This window comes from Triticum dicoccoides, chromosome 5A (genome assembly GCF_002162155.2).
Source record: "Triticum dicoccoides isolate Atlit2015 ecotype Zavitan chromosome 5A, WEW_v2.0, whole genome shotgun sequence".
Classification (NCBI taxonomy): domain Eukaryota; kingdom Viridiplantae; phylum Streptophyta; class Magnoliopsida; order Poales; family Poaceae; genus Triticum; species Triticum dicoccoides.
Genome location: NC_041388.1, coordinates 92,325,723 through 92,333,413, shown reverse-complemented (window position 1 = coordinate 92,333,413; position 7,691 = coordinate 92,325,723). Strand labels below are relative to the sequence as shown.

Below are 7,691 nucleotides of genomic sequence, written 5' to 3'. Positions count from 1 at the left end.
GAGTACTTATTAAAAAAGAATGAAAGAGGAACATGCTAAAGAAGAGCAAGCAGATTTTAGATAATAAAATGTTTGTTGCGCAGTGCCCACACATGATGAACCAGAGCGCACTAAGAAAGTAACTCCTTGCTGTCTCTCTATATGTGGTGCACGTGCTTTTTCGAAAGTAAAGTAGGAATATTAGCCGACCAATTAAATGTTACTAGTCGTCAACCCGTGCATTCGCACGGCTAGTCAATAAGTTGTATGTATTTATTTTGTTGCATGAAAACATAGCATGAATGGGAAAAAGTGAAACACCCATCCATCCAGTGCAAGTCCCAAGCACATATAACATGTCTCGTTTTTTTATTAGTTGTATTCTAAGTGACATAAAAGGATTGAAAAAATTATTTTAACACTTTCGACTTTCTTTTATTTCATTATCCTTGCTTCTATGTATATCGGATATGTGCCCGATGGACCATTTTTTAATAATTGTTTTCAGTGATGAACTCATTACATAATATAGAAATTTGAAGCAAGAGAACATACATGGCCGAAAGGAGTGATTGATTAGTTGAATTTAAGTTACAAAAAAGGATCCAAAGAATTTATTCTAACAGTTTTGATTTTATTTTATTTTCATTAACCTTGCTTGTACATATATTGGACGTGCCCCAACAAAACATTCCATAACGTAGAATTTTGCAGCAAGAAAATATAAGAGCCCCAAAAAGGGAAGATTTATTGATAATCAGTGTTTTGAGGCTCGTATAAACTGCTTGTAGAAATATATATCAGGATGATATAAATCCCTATATACTCTGGTCGATCAATGACATTGTTTTCTATTGACGACATATGAACATGGAATTATTGTAGAAAGATCAGCTACTTTATTAAAAAGACAGAATGCCAAATACTTGTCAGGCTAGTAGTTATATGAAGTAAATTGTTATTTCACATATATATCCTAGACCTATGAAATATATCATTGCTCTAGTTAGTACACAATTTATTTAGTGCTATTCCTGTAGTCATGTGGGGATCCTTTCATCCCCTAAGGATCTGTGGGCCATCAGCCATGTATCCTCGCCATGAATGGGCTGCAGCAACAACACCCGTGAGACATGAATATCTCCAATTTTGCCACAAGCATGAACAGAAAAAGAGAAAATAGAGATCAACTCTAAATAGAAAAAGGAAATTGTAGATCGATCGGTAGATAAAAACATTGGCCTAAATGTTGCCATCGTAACCTGGTCTCTGCGCATCAATGGATGGTAGCCCACACGTTGATGTGTTTGTATCGAGACAGAATAAAGACCAAATGCTCATTAGAGTTAATTTTAAGTTAGCTTCAAGCTGATGCTGCTTCCTAGCCCCCATGGTAGCCCACATCAATGTTTGGCTCGTGAATTGAGTGCCTACACAGAGAAAGATTTCTCTAGACTTAGTGATACACAATTTATGCAATTAATTTAAAATGTAAAATCGAACACGTGCATCTACAATATGACAGTACTCACCAGTTTTTTCATATGTGTATTGACTAATTGGATCTCAGAACGTCCTAGTTTATTATTTAACATGCCTTACTCTAAAAATTATAATTATATTTTCATCACAAAAAATACTATCTTTCTCCTTTATTAACGGTGTGATTCAAAATCTTGTGTGCTTGCCAAGTCCACGATCTAGAACTCTGTGATATTAATATATCATGATATTGCATGGAAACCCTGAATGGCTCCGTTGAGATCGGTTCAAAATAAGAAAATGTGCGTTCTTGAAGTTTCAGAAAAATTGTACATGTTGATTTGTACTGTCTACCTTTAAATGTTATTATAAAATCCTTTTTTTGTATGTCACACGGAAAGACCAATGCGTACATCACTTTTATTTACTGTTTGCTATTTCAGATCCAGAGATAAGTATTATTTTTGTATAATCTAATGCTACATATACATAATTGACATTTACATGTATGGAAATTTAAGGATTTTTTTGAATTTTAAAGGAGAGATTTGATTTGTTTTGAAAAAAATAACTGAAGCTCAGGAGCAAAATATTTGCACTCGATAGCAAACAACCACACCAATTATCTTGGAAAGAAACTAAGAAAAATATCTGATGGACAATGTTACCATCTTTAAGAAAATAGCAGTGGTAAAATGCATAGATGAGGCACGCGTGTACATAGTTACTTTCATCCATAAAAAGCTACAGAGATCAAAATATAAATCTATTAAGAAAGAGCGAGAACCTGTGGTGATTGTCAACAAAATAATAGACATGGATGATATCATCGCTGGACAAAACGATGCGACAGTTGCCATTGTTTCTCCTGCAATAGGACATCAATCCTAGCAGCAGTCATTGGAAAAACATGGCCTGTCTCCGGCCGCCATGTGTGCTTGCCGCCGGCTTGTACGTCCCAATAAACAGGGTTTAACTTCAGCAACGCAGTGGTGCCATCTCAGTATCTAGCCCAAAAAACCTGGAGAAGATCATCGCAGTTAGTTGCAATAGTAGAGAGAGAGAGAGAGAGCGTGAGAGTGAGAGAGAACTGACTTAGCGGATGTTGTCATTAAGAGGCAAACATGACAGGCTTTGCATGAAAGCAATCTGGTTCGAGGCACAAAGCCATTGACGCAGCTAGTCACATAGCGGATGCGACGATAATGAGTAGGTGAACTGTTCGTGGATAAGACGGCACCACCATCTCGTCGACAACATGGCAGCATGGTGTGCACTGATCGATCCATGTGACGGCACCACCAATCTCATCGACAACGGCAGCAATAAGAAACGGTGGTGGCGTGACATGCACTGCTAGATCGATGCAGCGGCACCACCGTATAGTCGACAACGGCTGCTGCGTGTCATGTGCACGCTGCTTTACCCTTTACTATATCACGAACAGTAGTATATGCCGACTACAGAAAAGTAGTATATATCGACCAAAAATTATGTATATACTGACTAAAATAAAGTAGTATACTGGTTCACAAAAAAAGGTATTATATATTGCCTTACAAAAAATGATGTATATACTGCCGTGCACAAAGAGCAGTGTACATACTACTTGGTTGTAGATGTATATAGACAAAATATAGTACAATAGTATATACTTGAAATTAGTACCTTATATACTCCCTTTGATGGTAGCATATACCACAAGGAAGATAAAAAAGGCATCAGCTATTCTAACCAGTTCAAAAATGCGGTATAGAGTCCATGGCAAAAATGTTGTATATACTCCATTATCACTAAGTTAGTATATACAATATCACAAAAATATTGTTCTGGTATATACCGATCATTGACACCATACTCCATCCCAAGCTCCCCAAGTTCATGGCAAAAACAGTAAAACAACCATATATTTTCAAGAGTTGTCAATATAAGCTCACATTTTAGAATCCTTTTCATATACTATATGTTTGGTTTAGCACACCCAGTTTAGTAGTACAGCATATAGAAAATCACAAATGTATTTAGAACTGAAAGTAAATAGAAGAAGCATGACTGTATTGTCAGACTTGCACTAAGAACATTCCAAACAGACCTCTGACTTCACTAAATACACTTATTGGTTTAATTTTTCAAATTTGAGTCTTCATATTATTTATAAAAAGTAAATTAATAAAGCAGAGAGAGTTTGAAGATTGTCACTTAAAACCTAAGATACTCTTACGGATAACGTAACTACTAACTCAGTTCTGAAAAAAGCTTGGAGTCACTCTTATTTGTGTGCTTGCGATGAATGTCCAAGGTGTGAATAGATGCGCCATCAGCCCATTGCAACCATCATATATATCAGTTGTCCAGTGCATACTATATATGTGATAAGGACCATTTTATGTTGTAATAAAAATTGATGGAAGATCATAGAAATAGCAATGACCTTTAGAGATATATTATGCAATGCACTTGGCACAAATCTGGCTTACAAAATTGCAGAAATAGCAGTAACAGATAGATACTTCCCTGCTGAGTTGGCTCGGCAATCTCGTTCTCTGTACACATTACCTCAAACATGGACGGATCAAAGATTGGAGCTGGGCAGGGAAAAGATTGGAGCATAGGTTAGTGTTGCAGGGCGCTGGATCTTTCAGCGGGTGGCCAAGCTAGGATCTGGCAACGACGGCTACCGGCACGACCGATTCGCGGTGAGGACGGACGGCGGAGAGCAGGCGATGGAGGAGGATGTGGATCCAGTTGGGGCGGCCTCGTTCCACGTGCCGGCGGCGTCCCTGTGTCGCAGTGTAGGCGAGGCAGAGAGAGGTGAGAGAGGAGGGAAGGACGGGAAAAAGGCAAAGCAGGAGGGCGGCGCGGTGGCTGCTGCTCGATGGTCAGCTCGCCGGCATGCGAGGCATGCTCCGGCGTCGCACCGAACGCGGAGGAATTGAGGTGGCGGCGGGGTTCGCAAGCGCTAGCAGCGCGGCTGCTCGGGGCGGAAGGAAAGACGCTATGGATATTTTCCTTTTGATTTTATATGGATGGAAGGATACGGCTGCAGTATATGAGCAGGTAGAGTTTTTTTTTGTCGTGGATGAAAGAGATATAGATTGGTTTAGGGTTTTTTTATTTAAAGATTTGCTTTAGTTAGGGGAGGGAATTATCGATGGATTAGTAATAGTATAATATAATGGTGTTTTAGATGGATTCATTTTTTCAACAGATGCAAAAAAATCATGGGCTTTGAAGCGTTCTTTTTTTTTGCAACGGAGCAAAATTTAATTAAATCTGCACCATAATAATCTGGTCCCATCAGATTAACGGCTCATGATTTCTGATTAACATGGTAATTCTTTGGGAGTCTGTAATTAGTAGAGGTATAGATAGATAGATATAGATAGATAGATAGATAGATAGATAGATAGATATAGATAGATAGATAGATAGATAGATAGATAGATCTGCTTTAGTAATATCAGCATCATATCAGATTCGTACTTGAGCAATAAGTTTGGAATTATGAGTGGCACGTTGTTTAGCTTGATGGATTCAGGAGCAGTGCTAAGCAGGTACGATGGTGGTACTTAATATAAAGGCATGTCTGCATGCAAGTCGCGTGACTTTTGTCATTTGGGCCAGTCGACCATTTCAGGCAGTTGGATGAAGATCCTACGTCTCCTAACCCTTCTTCTTCCTCGTCTCTGATTCTTCCCATACAGAACACCGCATGGGCCGCCGGCCGGACCACTGGCCCCCACCGCCTGTGTTCCTCCGCCACCCCACCCCCACCCCCACCCCATCCACGTCGAGTTTTCTTCGTTCGGCGAGGCCCCACCACCGCCCCCCACAACCAACGTCCCCACCCGATCCCCTTCGTTCGCATCGGCGAACTCCAACGAGCTCTGGAAAATTGACTGACCCAATTTTGAAATTTAGTCTACTGTGATTTAACTAGTGTGGAATATAAAAGGGGAAACCATAAGTATTGGGAGTATAGTGTTGAGCGTGCCATGGCGGATCTGAAGGTGCAAACCGGACAAAGGCAACTTCACAACCAATGTTTGCTTTCAATTAGCAAGTATTTGATGGACAAGAAATCAGAGTAAAGCAATGGCGATCTATTTTCTTGCTGCGATAAATAAGTTGAGAAGATATGAAAGAGTATCACCTCTGGTGCGGCGTCGTGTATGCATCTGCTGAGAATTTGACGGTGCTGCGGTAGCAATGGCTATTGGCGGCGTGGAAGCAGATCTAGGAGGGTAGACGGTGGCGGCGCAGCACGATGGACGATACGGTCATAGGAGCGGCGTCGGCAAGGTGGACGACGGTGGGGATGAAGCGAGAGGACGGGATGCAAGGACCCCGGTCCAAAGTCGTGGATGAGAGAGGTAAATCTCTTGTAATGGATGGCGGCGTCGGGGTATCAGCTCCGACATGGTGGAGGAGGGCGGCGGTGGACGTGGTCGCGGACGGAGGAGGCTGGGGTGGAGAGGGTGTTTTGGCGCCCACGGAGTACGAATGGGGAAATGTAGGTGGAGAGGAAGGGGGAACCATGTCTTCACGGCGCTCTTGTCTCAAATGCGAGGAAATTTACAAACTTAGCCCCTGTTTCAAATTTCCTACATCACAGTAATATTAGTCGGTTAGGGATATGACGGTAATCTCGCATACACCGAATATTTGCCGACGAGAGTTTGTTTTTGGCGCCCACCGTGTATGAATCGGGGAGGGAGTCGATTTTGGCCGAGGACACACTGTGTTTTGGTGCCCACCGTGTATGAATCCGGGTGAGAGGCGGTTATGTCACATTTGAGTGAAATTACAAACCTACCCCTATCGAAACCTATATAAATCGAGCAGATAGGCTTTGCGTGGCAGGGATAGGCAGTAATAATTTCCATCTCGCAGATTTTGGTTTCGGGCAGTTACTGCGACTTTCCCCGCTTCGTTCAAATTTTGCAGAGTGCACGTTTACTGTGCCAACTCAATTCGAATCCCGTTTGTATTCTATTTTTTTCGGGCGGGATCCATTTTCGATTGGAATAAAATTCCATATACATCATTTTTATATATACTTTCAAAAGCACAACAAAGAATTCTGCTCCTTTATATGTATAATATGATTTACAAATACAATGATCTCAAAATCATAAAGTTGAACTCAAAAAATTAAACCAAATTATGTTATACTAAAATGTATGGATCAGTAATATCTACATGTTAACTAACATAGATGCGCATGAATTCATATGAGTATGCATGTTTGATAGATCAATTTTGGTTCGAATATGGATTACATGTATCATCATCTCGAATTCAAAATATTTGAATCCCTTTTATGTTCACTCCTTTCACGCCTATCTGTCTCTCGCATGCATGCTCCTTCATGTAGCTATCACTCTCTTTTCTCCAGCTCACCCGCACGCTCACTTCATGTTTCTCCTCTCCTCGCAAATATGGTCTCTCGACGTCTCCCTTGAGAAGTGTCACACTCTCCCTATCATTATACATTACATGGTTTTCACTATCTCTCACGTCTCTACCGTTCTCTCGTATCACTAGGTACCTAAGCTTTCTTTTTCACCGCCACACACACAGTCTCCACTCATATTTCACTTTGTCTTTCTCTCTATGGGATTCTCTTACACACCCTATATGTCTCTAGATATGAATGATACCACCAAAATTACTCTCTCTCTCCTGTAGGCAAAAAATTTGTTGCGGTCTCCTTTTCGTCTCCATCCCAGACTGACATTATTCATTTGTTTACCGATCAGACAAAATCCCCTTGTCTCTCTCACACACACAACTCCTGCTTCCACTCCCCTTCCCGACTACCGTCTCTCTCTCACACACTCAAAACTCTCGCTTTCACACCCCCGACTCGTATTTCTTTCACAAACATTTATCGACTAGCCTCTAGATAGGTTTATACACCCGCACACTCGTGCTTCCACTATCGCACACATGTCTCTCTCCCGCTCCTTGTATCTATGTAGATTTTTCTTCCCTTCTTGAGACACACCCTCCCGATCGTGCACACACACTATCGCCTCATTTTAAGCTGATACCTCTCGCACACACACTCTTTGTGTCTTTGTCACACATGAACTCCGTCCTCCTCCTCTCTCCCTCTCTCTCTCACACACACATGGGCTTTTTGCAACAACTAGCAAGATGCCCATGCGTTGCATGGAACATCAAGATGCATTTGTATGAGTAGTTTATCTTGTGGGAGAAAAGGA

The 7,691-nt window shown here is 41.1% G+C and overlaps 1 long non-coding RNA gene across 1 annotated transcript; it reads right to left on the bottom strand.

Moving 5' to 3' along the window:
• Positions 1-783: 783 nt before the first annotated feature.
• On the bottom strand, positions 784-4,488 carry LOC119299621. Its single transcript, XR_005146237.1, has 2 exons — positions 2,249-4,488; positions 784-1,409 (listed from the first exon to the last, which is right to left on the bottom strand). It is a non-coding gene; the product is annotated as an uncharacterized LOC119299621 (long non-coding RNA).
• Between the last annotated feature and the right edge of the window lie 3,203 nt (positions 4,489-7,691).